Source organism: Schistocerca nitens, chromosome 11 (assembly GCF_023898315.1).
Source record: "Schistocerca nitens isolate TAMUIC-IGC-003100 chromosome 11, iqSchNite1.1, whole genome shotgun sequence".
Lineage (NCBI taxonomy): Eukaryota > Metazoa > Arthropoda > Insecta > Orthoptera > Acrididae > Schistocerca > Schistocerca nitens.
In genome coordinates, this window is record NC_064624.1 from 46,527,078 (window position 1) to 46,545,604 (window position 18,527).

At 47.6% G+C, this 18,527-nt stretch overlaps 1 protein-coding gene across 7 annotated transcripts in view; it reads right to left on the reverse strand.

Moving 5' to 3' along the window:
- Window positions 1-18,527, reverse strand: part of LOC126213285 (zinc finger protein 665-like) — a 115,413-nt gene that overhangs the window by 79,163 nt on the left and 17,723 nt on the right. The gene's annotated exons all lie outside the window — the stretch shown is intronic.

Sequence of the window (18,527 nt, forward strand, 5' to 3'; positions counted from 1 at the left end):
CATCCTAGGCTCACTTTTTGGCTGTTGGCTGAAGAGGCAATGAACATTTGTAAGTGAGGCAAGAGAACATCTTTTAATTTGTAGAGTCAAGCTGTGGATGAACTACTATCACCTAATTTTGAGCAGAGTTTAAGACTCAGATCAGACCTTTCATTAGTTTTGTGACCTCCACTACATATTCTCTGGAAAATGGTAGAGTCCCTATGTAGCAACAATGAGTAAGTTTCAGAGATGTAATCTCACATTTACAAAACTGTAATGCATGGATTCGTGCAGTCTATTACAGAGTTGCATTTTGTTTGTTTTGAATGGCCAGCAACTGCTTGTCTCAGGGGCTCAAACTGCAGTATGTGACACCAGCATAGCACAGTAGGGGATGCATAATTACCTACTGAAAGGCAAGCATATTTTATTCAAACCAGTAGAAAATACAAGGTATCGGTATTCAATCACTTAATGCTCCCAGTATGCACTGTTGCCCCTTTCAGATGCATTGATGAAGCTGCACAATGAGTGAGTGTTGACCATAATGGCACAGTGAGAGGAGGAATATCACACTGGCTGAATGTTTGTCCCCATTGTTGTGGGTTGATCCCAGCAAGCAAAATTATACCATATTGTGACAATTGTTTTTACCAAGAAATGATCACAAACAGGGAATGCTGATATTACACATTCATGTCCACAACACTGGACAAATGATTGCAGTAAGGAAAACATGTTCAGATTGTTGGAACAGGATGTGACGATACATCGACATATCCGAAAGAATGGACACCACATATATAATTAAGGTGATGTCATCCAATGATTCTTTCAGTGTAGATGCACACCACACTACCTCTTAGAGGAACCAGTGAGACACCATGTGTAAGGAGGATCATGAGCATGTGCACTGCATCAGTGGTGAGTAAGTTCAGAATTTGGGTTTGACAGGAAGCATGCTAGAGTAGACCATGCAGATGTGATGACCACTGTGTCCAGATGGCATACTCGTCACTGCAACTGCCCAGTCCACATGAGACTTGGGTTCAATTCCTGGTCCAGCACAAATTTTCAATCATCCCCATTGATGTAAATTAATGCCCACAGATAACTAATGTCTCTACTTCCTTTGTCCCTGAGTCATTGTGGCTGCAGGATCAAAAAGAACAGACAACACAAGCATATTTGACAAGTTGAGATTAGATATGAATAAAAATTTATTTTGCAGTGATAGTGATTCCTTCCATTTGTGTTTAACCAAAAATATGTAACTTTACCTCGGGCTAACTTTCATGACCTTCTCTAGTCAACAATCCCTGCTCCTTGAATGTAGCATTATTGAGCAGCCAAATTCTGCCTGAAATAACCCCCATAGCACTCAAAATCAATTAGCCTGTATGCATTAGGTTACCGTTACTTGAAACAAAGGTGAATCCCGTACATTATTTGACTGCTAACAATACCCTGATTTAATCAGGGTTGTTTCAGAATCAAGTTACACATGAAGGGCTTATTTCAATAGTGGTATACGTCCATTTTTGTTCATCTTGAGATACAGAGTCCTAAAGTTAAATGAATGCTGAAAAATCTGCAGCTGACATACCACAAATATATTCAAGCATATGGCTTCTTGCTAGACACGAACCTTTCTTTCTCTTTGTTTGGATCATTTATTTCAGAAGCATTATAGCAGAAAACTGGAGGTAATGGACTTGTACCACTACTGAAATAAGCCCTTCATATGTCTCTCTCTCTCTCTCTCTCTCTCTCTCACACACACAAACACACACACACACACACACACACACACACACACTCGATCTCATTCTCGTTTTATGATTACATTCCTTCCATGCTTTTGTAGTAAAGAGGTGCAATCCCATATTTTAGTAACTTTAAAGTGTATTCATGGTCTGCTGCACAGATCTTAATTCTTTTGAATGAAAAGCTACACTGTGCAATAATGCATTAGCCTCCACTGGTGAAACATCAGAACAATAGCAAGCTACATATATAGCTTTCTCTGTGTGTTTTACTGTTAATTCTTGAATAGTAGTACTGGAATGGATATAATGTGTGCACACTGTGTGCAGATGTAGGAGCTGGCCTCAGTTCACCAACAGCTGAAGATGCGTTTTGCCATATTTAGCAGCATTCAGGCTGCTGCCTATTGTAGTAGTGGGGGCCGAGAATCTGGCTCATCACATAGGATGCCTAAGGTGCCACCTATTTTGCCCACTGGCTCTGTTGTCAAGACACCTTGTGGTGTACCCAATGTGGCTGAGTTGTCCTCACCAAATGGTGAGGGATGGGTCATAACAGTTAGCACTGTTTGAGGCAGAGAGTGATGTGGAGGCTGCCTCACCCATTGACCCTGTGAGTGGACTGCCAGGTGTTCATTCATCAGGGTCCAGACAGGCCCAAGTGGAGAGAAGTTTTCTAGTTAATCAGGACCTCCAACGTCAAACGCATTATGGAGCTCCTTAGGGAAATGGCATCCAGGACTGGAAATGAATCCTATGTGTACTGAATATGTCTGCCATGGAGCCTCATCTGAGACGTGGAAAATGTCCTGCCACGAAACACACAGCGTGTGGCTGTCTACAAGTTGTGGCTGATGTTGGTGCCAGTGATACCCATCGTTTGGGTTCTGAGGCCACCTTCAGTTTATATTGAGAGGTAGCACAAATGGCGAAGAGCCCTTGTGTCACACATGAGTGCATGCAGCGCACACAGTTTGTATCAGCATTCCCAGAATTGATTCACATCCTTTGGTTTGGCATGAGTGGTGGGTCTCAACCAAAGGCTTCATCGATTCTCTGACTGCCCAAACTGCAGACTGCTGGAAATGCATTATGAGGTGGAGAATTGTAGAAATACTTGAGTCAGTTGTGCACAACACAAAGCAAGCAGGGCGGGGGGGCAGGGAGACAGGGCGGGGGGGGCAGGGAGACAGGGCGGGGGGGCAGGGAGACAGGGCGGGGGGCAGGGAGACAGGGCGGGGCGGCAGGGAGACAGGGCGGGGGGGCAGGGAGACAGGGGGGGCAGGGAGACAGGGCGGGGGGGGCAGGGAGACAGGGCGGGGGTTGGCAGGGAGACAGGGCGGGGGTTGGCAGGGAGACAGGGCGGGGGTTGGCAGGGAGACAGGGCGGGGGTTGGCAGGGAGACAGGGCGGGGGTTGGCAGGGAGACAGGGCGGGGGTTGGCAGGGAGACAGGGCGGGGGGGGGCAGGGAGACAGGGCGGGGGGGCAGGGAGACAGGGCGGGGGGGCAGGGAGACAGGGCGGGGGGGCAGGGAGACAGGGCGGGGGGGGCAGGGAGACAGGGCGGGGGGGCAGGGAGACAGGGCGGGGGGGCAGGGAGACAGGGCGGGGGGCAGGGAGACAGGGCGGGGGGCAGGGAGACAGGGCGGGGGGCAGGGAGACAGGGCGGGGGTGGCAGGGAGACAGGGCGGGGGTGGCAGGGAGACAGGGCGGGGGGGCAGGGAGACAGGGCGGGGGGGCAGGGAGACAGGGCGGGGGGGCAGGGAGACAGGGCGGGGGGGCAGGGAGACAGGGCGGGGGGCAGGGTGACAGGGCGGGGGGCAGGGTGACAGGGCGGGGGGGCAGGGAGCCAGGGCGGGGGGGCAGGGAGACAGGGCGGGGGGCAGGGAGAAAGGGCGGGGGGCAGGGAGACAGGGCGGGGGGGCAGGGAGACAGGGCGGGGGGCAGGGAGAAAGGGCGGGGGGCAGGGAGAAAGGGCGGGGGGCAGGGAGACAGGGCGGGGGGGCAGGGAGACAGGGCGGCGGGGCAGGGAGACAGGGCGGGGGGGCAGGGAGACAGGGCGGGGGGGCAGGGAGACAGGGCGGGGGGGCAGGGAGACAGGGCGGGGTGGCAGGGAGACAGGGCGGGGGGCAGGGAGACAGGGCGGGGGGCAGGGAGACAGGGCGGGGGGCAGGGCGACAGGGCGGGGGGCAGGGAGACAGGGCGGGGGGCAGGGAGACAGGGCGGGGGGCAGGGAGACAGGGCGGGGGGCAGGGAGACAGGGCGGGGGGCAGGGAGACAGGGCGGGGGGCAGGGAGACAGGGCGGGGGGCAGGGAGACAGGGCGGGGGGCAGGGAGACAGGGCGGGGGGCAGGGAGACAGGGCGGGGGGCAGGGAGACAGGGCGGGGGGCAGGGAGACAGGGCGGGGGGCAGGGAGACAGGGCGGGGGGCAGGGAGACAGGGCGGGGGGCAGGGAGACAGGGCGGGGGGCAGGGAGGCAGGGCGGGGGCAGGGAGGCAGGGCGGGGGGCAGGGAGACAGGGTGGGCGGGGGAGCGGGTGGGGGTTGAGAAGGGGGAGAAAAGGGGAGTTTCTAATCTATTTACACTAAGTGACATGCATATAACATACCCAGTCAGCAAAATCTTACATGACCATATCTTGGGCGTTGGGCAATGGCAAAAGCAAAATTAGATTCGTCGTTCATCATAATGCGATCATAATGATGGTGCTATGACATATTAGAAAGTAACTTTTTATTCCAACACTGGACCATGTTACGACTGGCATGAGAGAGCGTTTTGCTGAAGAAGATATTTATCATTTTAAATTCAACGTCCTTTTTCCATCACAATTACTGGAACATGATGCTAATGATCTTGCGCACAAACTAAATCAGTGTTTAACCGAACTACTGTATTTTGAAGACTCACACTTTGTGATTAAAAAGAGACTAATGGGACAGGCTCTTCAATACAAGCAACGAGCATAAATGCTCTTAATGATTGTGTTTTTGTTATGCAAGCATTGTTTCTCTATCCTGTATCTGACTATCCTACTTTGCACACGCTGTACAAAATATTTGTCTACCTGCATCTATTGCTGCAGTAGAAAGAAGTTTTTCAACACTGCGGTGTACAAAGACATGGCTGAGGCCAACAGTGAAGGAGGATCGACTTAATGGCTTAGCTCTGTTGGACACTCACCCTGACATTGCTTGTCATGCTGACAATGTAATTAACCAATTTGTCAGGAAGAGTGGGTGCATAGAATTCATCATTTAAAGTACAGAACCACAACTATAACTTTTTTATATCATGTATATGTGTATAACCAGTTTAAATAAAACTTTCTTACACTTTCCATATGACTTGATTAGCTTTTATTACAGTAAAAGTAAAGGTAGCTCAAGGTATCTTTAGTGAGCCCTCCTTGAGGTTTTTCTGTATCTGCCACTATCTCATATGAGATATGGTGTAAGTTCTATTGGCCAGCTGTGAACTGAGGCTCGTGTGCAACAACAAAATCTGTTGGTTGGGCTCAGAGGACATCCTAGGCTCACTTTTTGGCTGTTGGCTGAAGAGGCAATGAACATTTGTAAGTGAGGCAAGAGAACATCTTTGTAGAGTCAAGCTGTGGATGAACTACTATCACCTAAATTTGAGCAGAGTTTAATACTCAGATCATTAGTTTTGTGACCTCCGCTACATACTCTCTGGAAAATGGTAGGGTCCCTATGTAGCAACAATGAGTAAGTTTCAGAGATGTAATCTCATATTTACAAAACTGTAATGCATAGATGCATAGAATGCTGAAGATAAGGTGGGTAGATCACGTAACTAATGAGGAGGTATTGAATAGGATTGGGGAGAAGAGAAGGTTGTGGCACAACTTCACTAGAAGAAGGGATCGGTTGGTAGGACATGTTTTGAGGCATCAAGGGATCACAAATTTAGCATTGGAGGGCAGCATAGAGGGTAAAAATCGTAGAGGGAGACCAAGAGATCAATACACTAAGCAGATTCAGAAGGATGTAGGTTGCAGTAGGTACTGGGAGATGGAGAAGCTTGCACAGGATAGAGTAGCATGGAGAGCTGCATCAAACCAGTCCCAGGACTGAAGACCACAACAACAACAATCCATAGATTCGTGCAGTCTATTACAGAGTTGTCTTGTGTTTGTTTTGAATGGCCAGCAACTGCTTGTCTCAGGGGCTCAAACTGCAGTATGTGACACCAGCATAGCACAGTAGGGGATGCATAATTACCTACTGAAAGGCAAGCATATTTTATTCAAACCAGTAGAAAATACAAGGTATCGGTATTCAATCACTTAATGCTCCCAGTATGCACTGTTGCCCCTTTCAGATGCATTGATGAAGCTGCACAATGAGTGAGTGTTAACCAAAATGGCACAGTGAGAGGAGGAATATCACACTGGCTGAATGTTTGTCCCCATTGTTGTGGGTTGATCCCAGCAAGCAAAATTATACCATATTGTGACAATTGTTTTTACCAAGAAATGATCACAAACAGGGAATGCTGATATTACACATTCATGTCCACAATGCTGGACAAATGATTGCAGTAAGGAAAACATGTTCAGATTGTTCGAACAGGATGTGATGATACATCGACATATCCGAAAGAATGGACACCACATATATAATGAAGGTGATGTCAGCCAATGATCCTTTCAGTGTTGATGCACACCACACTACCTCTTACAGGAACCAGTGAGACACCATGTGTAAGGAGGATCATGAGCATGAGCACTGCATCAGTGGTGAGTAAGTTCAGAATTTGGGTATGACAGGAAGCATGCTAGAGTAGACCATGCAGATGTGATGACCACTGTGTCCAGATGGCATAGTCGTCATTGCAACTGCCCAGTCCACATGAGACTTGGGTTCAATTCCTGGTCCAGCACAAATTTTCAACCATCCCCATTGATGTAAATTAATTCCCACAGACAACTAATGTGTCTACCTCCTTTGTCCCTGAGTCATTGTGGCTGCAGGATCAAAAAGAACAGACAACACAAGCATATTTGACAAGTTGAGATTAGATATGAATAAAAATTTATTTTGCAGTGATAGTGATTCCTTCCATTTATGTTTAACCAAAAATATGTAACTTTACCTCGGGCTAACTTTCATGACCTTCTTTAGTCAACAATCCCTGCTCCTTGAATGTAGCATTATTGAGCAGCCAAATTCTGCCTGAAATAACACCCATAGCACTCAAAATCAATTAGCATGTATGCATTAGGTTACCGTTACTTAAAACAAAGGTGAAGCCCGTACATTATTTGACTGCTAACAATACCCTGATTTAATCAGGGTTGTTTCAGAATCAAGTTACATATGAAGAGCTTATTTCAATAGTGGTACAAGTCCATTTTTGTTCATCTTGAGATACAGAGTCCTAAAGTGCTGCAAAATCTGCAGTTGAGATACCACAAATATATTCAAGCATATGGCTTCTTGCTAGACACGAACCTTTCTTTCTCTTTGTTTGGATCATTTATTTCAGAAGCATTATAGCAGAAAAGTGGAGGTAATGGACTTGTACCACTATTGAAATAAGCCCTTCATATGTAGCTCTCTCTCTCTCTCCTCCCTCTCTCTCGCTCTCGTTTTATGATTACATTCCTTCCATGCTTTTGTAGTAAGGAGGTGCAATCCCATATTTTAGTAACTTTAAAGTGTATTCATGGTCTGTTCCACAGATCTTAATTCTTTTGAATGAAAAGCTACACAGTGCACTAATGCATTAGCCTCCACTGGTGAAACATCAGAACAATAGCAAGCTACATATATAGCTTTCTCTGTGTGTTTTACTGTTAATTCTTGAATAGTAGTACTGGAATGGATATAATGTGTGCACACTGTGTGCAGATGGAGGAGCTGGCCTCAGTTCACCAACAGCTGAAGATGCGTTTTGCCATATTCAGCAGCATTCAGGCTGCTGCCTATTGTAGTAGTGGGGGCCGAGAATCTGGCTCATCACATAGGATGCCTAAGGTGCCACCTATTTTGCCCACTGGCTCTGTTGTCAAGACACCTTGTGGTGTACCCAATGTGGCTGAGTTGTCCTCACCAAATGGTGAGGGATGGGTAGTAACAGCGCTGTTTGAGGCAGAGAGTGATGTGGAGGCTGCCTCACCCATTGACCCTGTGAGTGGACTGCCAGGTGTTCATTCATCAGGGTCCAGACAGGTCCAAGTGGAGAGAAGTTTTCTAGTTAATCAGGACCTCCAACGTCAAACGCATTATGGAGCTCCTTAGGGAAATGGCATCCAGGACTGGAAATGAATCCTATGCGTACTGAATATGTCTTCCATGGAGCCTCATCTGAGATGTGGAAAATTTCCTGCCTGTGGCTACGAAACACACAGGGTGTGGCTGTCTACAAGTTGTGGCTGATGTTGGTGCCAATGATACCCATCGTTTGGGTTCTGAGGCCACCTTCAGTTTATATTGAGAGGTAGCACAAATGGCGAAGAGCCCTTGTGTCACACATGAGTGCATGCAGCGCACACAGTTTGTATCAGCATTCCCAGAATTGATTCACATCCTTTGGTTTGGCGTGAGTGGAGGGTCTCAACCAAAGGCTTCATCGATTCTCTGACTGCCCAAACTGCAGACTGCTGGAAATGCATTATGAGGTGGAGAATTGTAGTAATACTTGATGGGTCAGTGGTGCACTACACAAAGCAAGCGTGTTTTGGGCTAGGCAGTTGTTTGAGGTCCTCTGATGAATGCACGCTAGTCAGACTGCATACGAAGTAAAGACCATACTACCATCAACATGTTAACAGTAAATTCTTGATATATTTGTAGTTCCTAAATGTAATGCCCTCCAAGAAAGCTGTTATGTTCAAAATACGTTTGGACCAAAGCTGGCTGAAACATTGAGCAGAAACCCTTGAAATATTTAGCAAGCCATGGAATGTACACTGAAGAGACAGATGACACACCTGTGGGATGGTAGCATCAGAAGAGTGGAGGGGAGACGAAGGGCAAGAATGAATATGGGTGAAATTTGTGCAATAAATGAAAGCGCATGCTATTGGTGGTAACACCCAAACAGTAGTGAAAGTGGGATTCTCAGACTCAATAATATTCTTATATTGCCAACATATATAACTATACTTAAAATACTTTTTGCCACAAATAAGTAGGCAGTTATGCAAACATTCATTTTCATTCCATATGTTTTGTGGATTAGCTATGACTGTTGGACACCATCACAAGAGAAGGTACTTGTATAGTTTACAATGTGGTAATGGCAGGTACATCACAACTATCCATTTGTACCATTCAGTTCTAATGTATCTTACTGTTTTCACGTAATTTAAGGCATAAAGTAATGACTAACTGCATAGCAGAAGTAGTAAGTCATTGAAAGGCACATCAACTTTGCTAGCTGTCCCACAGATACTGCTTCAGAACTATGGTCTCATTTTACAGGCTGACTACATTGTGGCAGCACTGTGGAGAAGCAGACTAAACAGTTTCACATGATCAGTAATTATGGGATCCATTTCCATTTTTGCAGATGAATTGATTTTTTTTTCAAGAGCCGTCATACAGGATCACAAAATTATTCAAGAAGATTTTTGCACCAACTAGGTATGTCTGTAGTTTTGCACATATTTCCTGTGACTTTTCTTACAAGCTGGAATGACCTTTGCCTGTTTCTATACATGTGCAAACCACTGTTCCATAAATGAACAATTCGGATGGCAGAAAGGTGTCAGTTCAGCACCGTTTTTTGTGTAACTGAATCTGCTAACTACACTTTATGGTCATGTGACCTCTAGTGTGTTCATCATCTACTTTTGGAGTGCATTCCATATGGAATTATAAGGATTATAGCTCTGGACTTCACTGCAAAATGCTTCTGCCTTTTTCTAGTACTTGGTGGATCAATGGGTAATTGTGACACTGCAAATCCAAAGGTCCTTGATCATTGAACAGCAGGTACTTTGTAACTAGTTGGGTAAATCAGTTCAGACGTGGAAAGAGGGTAACAGCACATGGTAGTCAGTAGGACTGTGTGTAGTAGAGAACTCCAGTGTTTAAAACCTCCAGGCTGATGACGGCTTTACCTCTAGTTTGTATTTATGTTTACCTTTCTGTCATGTATTCTCTTCATGACACAAGCAGATGACTGATCCTTGGCTCTGTCACATACGCCAGTTAACAACTTATTAGCCTTACAAACGGGCTTACCAAACTTATAAAGCTTGAGAATGCATTTCACATGGAATCTGCAGCTTGATTATCTTCTTTCTGGCTGCTGTGCATGTACGTTTGCATTAAAACTGTGCAAGCCACCAAGCGGTGCATCGTGGATGGCATCTATTACCACAGCAACAACAATTACTACTACTAGGCACTTCTATGGTGTTCTATACATAGTGTCCCTTACAAATGAACCACAGTTTTCAAAATACAAAAAAAGTTGATTATTCCCCATCCTACTACCATCCTTATGTGCTTGTTCCACTTTATATCACTTCACAATGTTATGGTTGAAATGGCTCTGAGCACTATGGGACTTAACTTCTGAGGTCATCAGTCCCCTAGAACTTAGAACTACTTAAACCTAACTAACCCAAGGACATCACACACATCCATGCCCAAGGCAGTATTCGAACCTGCAACTGTAGCAGTCGCACGGCTCCAGACTGTAGCACCTAGAACCGCTCGGCCATTCCGACCGGCCCCTGCAATGTTATACCTAAACCTTTTATTGACCAGACTGTCAATCTGTAGAGTTCTGATGTTGTATACAACATTATGGGATTGTTTTTCCTACTCATCTGCAGTTACTTGAATATTTCTGCATCTGCCATTCATCACACCACATAAAAAGTTTGTCCAAGTCATTTTGTATCCTCGTAGTCACTTAGTGATGATCCTTCCCCACACACAATGCCATTAGCAAACAGGCACAGAATGCTGCTCATCAGATCATTTCATATATAAATATGGCACCATTCTCTGTGGCACTATTGATGATACTCTTGTCTCTGAAAAAAATAGTTGCTGCTGAGATCAAAGTACTGGCCTCTGTTACTTGAGAGGTTTTTTTTTTTTTTTTTTTTTTTTTTTGTGGTTTTAGGGCGCACAACGTCAACGGTCATTAGCACCCAGACTACTTTAGGAATGCACCGCGAGTCACAAGTTTAAAACAGCAACAAAACGGAGAACACGATGAAAGACATACTGACAGGCATAGGATTAAAAAAGAAAACAGCATAATCAAATGTCCTTTGAGAGGGTTGTCAAATTGATAAAATGAAGAACGCGAGCAGCTGCTCGTGGGTCATCCGCTAAAATGGCTTCTACAGTACGTGGCAGGCCAATATCGAGACGTAGGGTGTTAAAATTCGGACACGACGTTAAAATGTGGCGGACCGTCAGCAATTGCCCACATGGGCAGAACGGCGCCGGCGCAGCCGTCAGCAGATGGCGATGGCTGAACCGGCAGTGGCCAATTCGCAACCGGGCCAAAACTACCTCCTCCCGCCGAGAAGGGCGTGAGGAGGACGTCCAAGCCACGGGTAGAGTTTTCAAGGCCCGAAGCTTGTTGTCTGAAAGTGCAGCCCAATCGGCATGCCACAGCGAGACAATGCGCCGACAAATTACCCTGCTACAATCTGACGAAGGGACACCACAAGAAGCTGTCCGAGGCTGGAGGACCGCAGCCTTGGCCGCGGCATCTGCAGCTTCGTTCCCAGGGATACCGACATGGCCAGGAATCCACATAAAGCTAACCGGAGAACCGACGTCCACCAGCTGCTGAAGAGAGCGTTGGATCCGGTGCACGAAAGGGTGAACCGGGTACGGATCACCGAGGCTCTGGATAGCGCTCAGGGAATCGGAGCAGATGACATATGCAGAATGTCGGTGGCGGCAGATGTAAAGGACAGCCTGGTAGAGGGCAAAGAGCTCAGCTGTGAAGACCGAACAATGGCCATGGAGCCGATATTGGAAACTTTGTGCCCCGACAATAAAAGAACACCCGACCCCGTCATTGGTCTTAGAGCCATCTGTATAAATGAAGGTCGTATTAATGAACTTCGAACGAAGTTCGACAAAACGGGAGTGGTAGACTGAATCGGGGGTAACCTCCTTCGGGAGTGAGCAGAGGTCAAGGTGGACGCGAACCTGAGCCTGGAGCCAAGGTGGCGTGTGGCTCTCGCCCACTCGAAAGGTGGCAGGGAGTGAAAAATGAAGGTGTTGAAGGAGGCGACGAAAGCGAACTCCAGGGGGTAGCAGGGCGGAGACATACAACCCGTATTGACTGTCGAGAGAGTCATCAAAAAAGGAACGATAAGATGGGTGGTCAGGCATTGCCAGTAGCCGACAGGCATACCGACAAAGCAGTATATCGCGCCGGTAGGTGAGTGGCAACTCACCAGCGTCAGCATGAAGACTCTCGACGGGACTAGTATAAAACACTCCGATCGCAAGTCGTAAACCCCGATGTTGTATGGAGTTGAGGCAGCGTAAGATGGATGGCCGTGCAGAGGAGTATACGAAGCTCCCATAATCCAGCTTGGAGTGGACGATCGACCGATATTGGCGAAGGAGGACGGTTCGATCCGCTCCCCACGACATACCACTGAGAACACGGAGGACATTGAGAGAACGGGTACAACGGGCAGCCAAATAAGACACATGTGGAGACCAACTAAGTTTCCTGTCAAATGTAAGACCTAAAAATTTTGTTGTCTCCACGAATGGGAGAGCAACGGGACCAAGTCGTAAAGACGGTGGGAGAAATTCTTTGTAGCGCCAGAAGTTAATACAGACCGTCTTCTCGGCAGAAAAACGGAAGCCATTGGCGACACTCCACGAGTAAAAACGGTCAAGAGAACGCTGAAGACAGCGCTCCAGGAAACACGTACGCTACGCGCTGCAATAGATGGTAAAATCGTCCACGAAAAGGGAGCCTGATACATCAGCTGGGAGGCAATCCATTATTGGATTGATCGCTATGGCGAAGAGAGCGACGCTCAAAACTGAGCCCTGTGGTACCCCATTCTCCTGGCGAAAGTTGTCTGACAGGACAGAACCCACACGTACCCTGAACTGTCGATCCATTAAAAAGGAACGAATAAAAAGAGGGAGGCGACCGCGAAGACCCCATGTATGCATGGTGCGGAGAATGCCCGCCCTCCAACAGGTGTCGTAAGCCTTCTCCAAATCAAAGAACACAGCCGCGGTCGGGCGCTTCCGCAAGAAGTTATTCATAATGAAGGTCGACAAGGTAACCAGATGGTCAACAGCAGACCGGCGCCTACGAAATCCACATTGTACATTGGTAAGTAGGCGTCGAGACTCGAGCAGCCAAACCAATCGAGAGTTAACCATTCGCTCCATCACTTTACAGACACAGCTGGTAAGCGAGACGGGTCGATAACTGGAGGGCAAGTGCTTGTCCTTCCCCGGCTTAGGAATCGGGACAACAATAGACTCGCGCCAGCATGCGGGAACATGTCCCTCAATCCAGATGCGATTGTAAGTACGAAGAAGAAAACCTTTACCCGCAGGAGAAAGGTTCTTCAGCATCTGAATATGAATAGAATCAGGCCCTGGAGCGGAGGACCGTGATCGGCCAAGTGCGGTTTCGAGTTCCCGCATGGTGAATGGGGCATTATAACTTTCACAATTCGAGGAGCGGAAGTTAGGTGGCCTAGCCTCCTCTGCCTGTTTGCGGGGGAGGAAGGCAGGGTGGTAATGAGCGGAGCTCGAAACCTCTGCGAAAAAGCGGCCGAAGGCATTGGAGACAGCCTCAGGGGCCACAAGGACATCATTCGCGACCGTCAAGCCAGAAACTGGTGAGTGGACCTTAGTGCCAGATAGCCGGCGCAGGCTACCCCAGACAACAGAAGAAGGAGTAAAACTGTTGAAGGTGCTTGTGAAAGCAGCCCAGCTGGCTTTCTTGCTTTCTTTAATAATACGACGACACTGTGCACGTAATCGTTTATAATTGACACAATTCGCCACTGTAGGGTGGCGGTTAAAGGCACGTAAAGCACGTCGACGAGCACGTAGAGCGTCTCTACATGCTGCGGTCCACCAGGGGACCGGTACGCGACGTGGAGAAGAAGTAGGGTGAGGGATGGAATATTCAGCAGCAGAGAGAATGACTTCCGTGAGGTGTGCGACCTGACTATCGCAGCTTGGGAATGTTTGATCCTGAAAGGTCGCCCTTGAAGAGAAGAGCCCCCAGTCTGCTTTGGAGATGTTCCAACTAGATGAGCATGGAGAGGGGGTATGCTGCAGGAGATGGATAACACACGGGAAGTGGTCGCTCGAATATGTATCAGAAAGAGCATACCACTCGAACCGGCGTGCAAGTTGGGGAGTACATATAGAGAGATCTAAATGGGAATAGGTGTGAGATGTATCCGAAAGAAAAGTAGGGGCGCCAGTATTGAGGCAGACGAGATTGAGCTGGTTGAAAAGGTCTGCTAACAGGGAGCCCCTCGGGCAGGATGCTGGAGAGCCCCAAAGGGGATGGTGGGCATTGAAGTCTCCAGTTAACAAAAATGGTGCAGGTAGCTGAGCAATAAGTTGCATCATGTCTGCCCTGGTAACGGCAGACGACGATGGAGTGTAAACGGTACAAATGGAAAATGTAAAAGTGGGGAGAGTAATGCGGATGGCAACTGCCTGCAGGCCGGTGTGCAACGTGATGGGATCGTAGTAAATATCATCCCGGACCAGCAACATAACCCCTCCATGAGCTGGGATACCTACCACAGGGGGTAGGTCAAAACGCACAGAGGTGTAGTGTGCCAAGGCAATTTGATCGCATGGGCGTAGCTTCGTTTCCTGGAGGGCTACGACGAGCGGACGGTGCAAGCGAAGCAGCAACTTCAAGTCCTCTCGGTTGGAGCGAATGCTGCGAATATTCCAGTGAATAAGTGCCATCGTAAGAAAAAAGGAAGATGAAAGAAGGGGTCACCTCGAAGGCCGCTGAGGGCCTGGATTCGAGCGAGCACTGCCGCCGCTATCAGTAGGCGGACAGTCATCGTCCATTGGGTCTATAGGTTCATCGGCCATCTTGGGAAGATGGCCGGGAGGGGAGCTTCCTCCGCCGGTGAACGGCCAGATGTTCGGCTACCAGCAGTGCGGCCAGGCGAAAGGGATGACGGCCTGGGGCGGCAACCGCTGGGTGGCGCAGGAGAAGAAATGCGCCGTGGCGGAGAAGGAGAACTGTCCTTCCTATTAGCCTTCTTGGATGGTCGTTTGGTGGAAGTACCGGACGAAGGCTGGGAGGTCGAGGTACGTAGGAAGTCTGCACGGGACGGTTCCCTCTTGAAGGCCCGTGCATCTGACTTCTGGGTCTTCGTCTTAGCAGAAGCTGATGAAGGGGCTGGTGTCTGTGGGGTGATGGGACGAAGAGGAGACGTCGACCGCGCGATCTTAGCACTGGCCGAATGGACGACCGTGGTGCTGAAGGTCAGATCGCAGGTCTGGGTTGCCACCTCCCTGGTAGTCCGAGGAGAGGCGAGGACAGTACTGTATTTCCCCGCTGGGAGCAGCGTGGGCTTCCTACTAGCCAATAGCTTGCGAGCAGCCGAGGTGGACACTTTCTCTTTGACCCGAATTTCCTGGATACAGCGTTCTTCCTTATAGACAGGACAGTCGCGGGAGGATGCAGCATGGTCACCCTGACAGTTCACACAACGAGGAGACGGAGGTGGACAGTCACCCTCATGGGCATCCCTGCCACAACTGACACATTTAGCCGCAATGGAACAAGATTGGCGAGTGTGATTGAAACGCTGACACTGGTAGCAGCGCGTAGGTGTCGGGACATAGGGGCGAACAGAAATAACTTCGTAGCCCGCTTTGATGCGCGATGGCAGCTGAACACTATCGAAGGTCAAAAAAAGTGTCCGGGTCGGTACAAGGTCATTGTTGACCTTTTTCATGACCCTATGGACAGCCGTCACGCCCTGCTCAGCGAGGAAAGATTGAATGTCCTCGTCAGTCAAACCGTCGAGGGATCTAGTGTAGACCACACCACGAGACGAATTCAAAGTTCGGTGAGCCTCCACCCGGACAGGGAATGTGTACAGGAGTGTGGCCCGAAGCAGTTTTTGTGCCTGAAAGGCGCTCTCAGTTTCGAGTAATAAGGTACCGTTACGCAACCTGGTACAGGATTTGACAGATCCGGCTATGGCATCGACGCCCTTCTGGATAACGAAAGGGTTGACAGAGGAAAAATCCTTTCCGTCCTCAGATCGAGAAACGACGAGGAGCTGTGGGGCAGGCGGTAGTACTTTTGTCACTGGTAGCTGGTCACGTTTCCGTTTTTGGGCAGAAGTCGAGAGAGATGGAGTGAAATCCATTGCGGAGAAATCCCCCATGATTGCCAGCGTCTCCGATGGCGCGCTCCTTCCTTGTGGGGACCCTCTCACAGGGCACTCCCGCCTTAGGTGAATGTTTACACCTCAGGTCACACCTCCCAAGAAACAGATGGAGGGACCAATCGGCATGGTCAGAAGGTATCAGCTCAGGCAATCACCCCTCCCCGGGCCTGGCCGTTACTTGAGAGGTCTTTGCATCATTCATATATCGGGGAACCTATTCCATATGCTCATACCTCTATTTACAGTATGCAGTGGTGCACTGTTCAAACGCTTTCTGGAAATATAGGAATGTGGAATCTAGCCTGTTGCCCATCATCCATGATTCACAGTATGTAATTTGATAGAAGACCAAGATAAGTATTGCACAAAATCAATGCTGATTTGTGGATAAAAACTTTTCTGTCTTAAAGAAATTAATTATATTTGAACTGAGGATATGTTCGGGAACTCTGGAGCAAATAATCGTTATGATATTGTTCTGTAATTTTGCAGGTACATTCTTTTACCATTCTTATATACAGAAGCCACCTGAACTTTTTCCCAGCTGCCTGAGTCTTGCACTAGGCGAGAGATTTCAAATAAATGCAAGCTAAGTATGAGGAAAATGCTGTAGAGTACTCTCTGGACAAATTATTTGTGATTCTGTTTGGACATGGCAACTATTATGTTTTCAACTCTTCCAGTTGCTTCTCTACTCCAGGGATCCTATTACTATGTTCCTAATACAGGAGTCTGTGTGACAGTGAAACAACAATATGTTGGTATGATCCTCCTGCACAAACTTGATAACTAAATACAGAGAGGGGTTAGTGACCACCTTCTGCTTTCCTCCAAAGCCACACCAGACTGGTCAATGACTGCCTGGATAGAAGTATTTGACCAGAAATGTCTCGTGTTCTCTGTAAAATCTGTTGCTCATGTATGATGGTGGTAGTTGTATGCTTCACGCATAGATCTTTTTACAGACAGAAGCATTTCCATTAGCACTTGCCAGTCACCAGTGTGCATAATTTTTTGAACTGAGTGTACAACAGTCTGCTTCCTCAGTGTTTTCCGAATTCTGACATTAAACCACAGTGGGTCTTTCCTGTCTGTAATCCAGTTACTCACCACATACTTATTCAGCGTGTGATTTACAGTCCATTTAGTGTTTGTCCATCTTCCTCTATGTAAATCATATTGGAAGTAAATGACATTCTCATTGTTTAAATGGGATGTTAACAACTACTTACCTGCTCTTTCTAGCAAATCTATTCACCTAGCCCTCTTAAAGGATTCATTAACTTCATTTACCATCCAGAATGAGATTTTCACTCTGCAGCAGAGTGTACACTGATAAAACTTCCTGGCAGATTAAAACTGTGTGCCGGACCGAGACTCGAACTCAGGACCTTTGCCTTTCGCGGGCAAGTGCTCTACCATCTGAACTACCCAAGCACCACTCACGCCCTGTCCTCACAGCTTTACTTCTGCCAGTACTTTGTCTCCTACCTTCCAAACTTTACAGAACCTCTCCTGCGAACCTTGCAGAAGTAAAGCTGCGAGGACGGGGCGTGAGTCGTGCTTGGGTAGCTCAGATGGTAGAGCACTTGCCCGTGAAAGGCAAAGGTCCCGAGTTCAAGTCTCAGTCCGGCACCCAGTTTTAATCTGCCAGGAAGTTTCATTTACCACTGTTGCTGTGCTGGCATCATGATCACTAGCCCCTCTCTGTACTAATACCATCTGTAAGGACGAGCCCGTTTATAGTTGCAGTATTTCAACTATTTCAACGATGTGTGGGCTGTTAAACTAGCAGCTTACGACAGCTTTCAGAAAACTGTTCTAAAGTACTTCACAAGACTGCCTGTCCATACCACTTGCAATGTATGCACAGACATTAGTCTCTACTCAGTAGGTTAGGATCACCTACCTTTTCTGCACTACTTTGTGTAGATTTTTCTTGAATGATTCTGTAACTGTCACAGCAGTGTCACATGGCAAATAAAAACATCCAATGCTGGAGTTCACATACACGGAACCATTAAGGGAACTACTCATTAAAACAGGAAATCATAGCTTGAGTCTTGGGACTTGGTACCAATTTTCATATAACTTCATCAATGCTATCTCATTTAATTTTTATTTGTACTTATAATGTAAAGAAGCAATTCTACAAACTCACAAGCTAAACTACTTCACCTGCTCAAAGATAATGTTTAAATCCATATGGGTAAAGTGTAACAAAATATTCTATTTTACCGGTTTCCCCGCTTCCAACCTGGAGCATACTGTAATACTGTAACCCTTGTTATCTTTACCCTAAAGTAAAAACAGGACTGCTAAAGTGAATACACACACAATTGATAACCATCTCATTATTTTCACCACAGCTCAACAAGATTACTTCCATGTAGTCA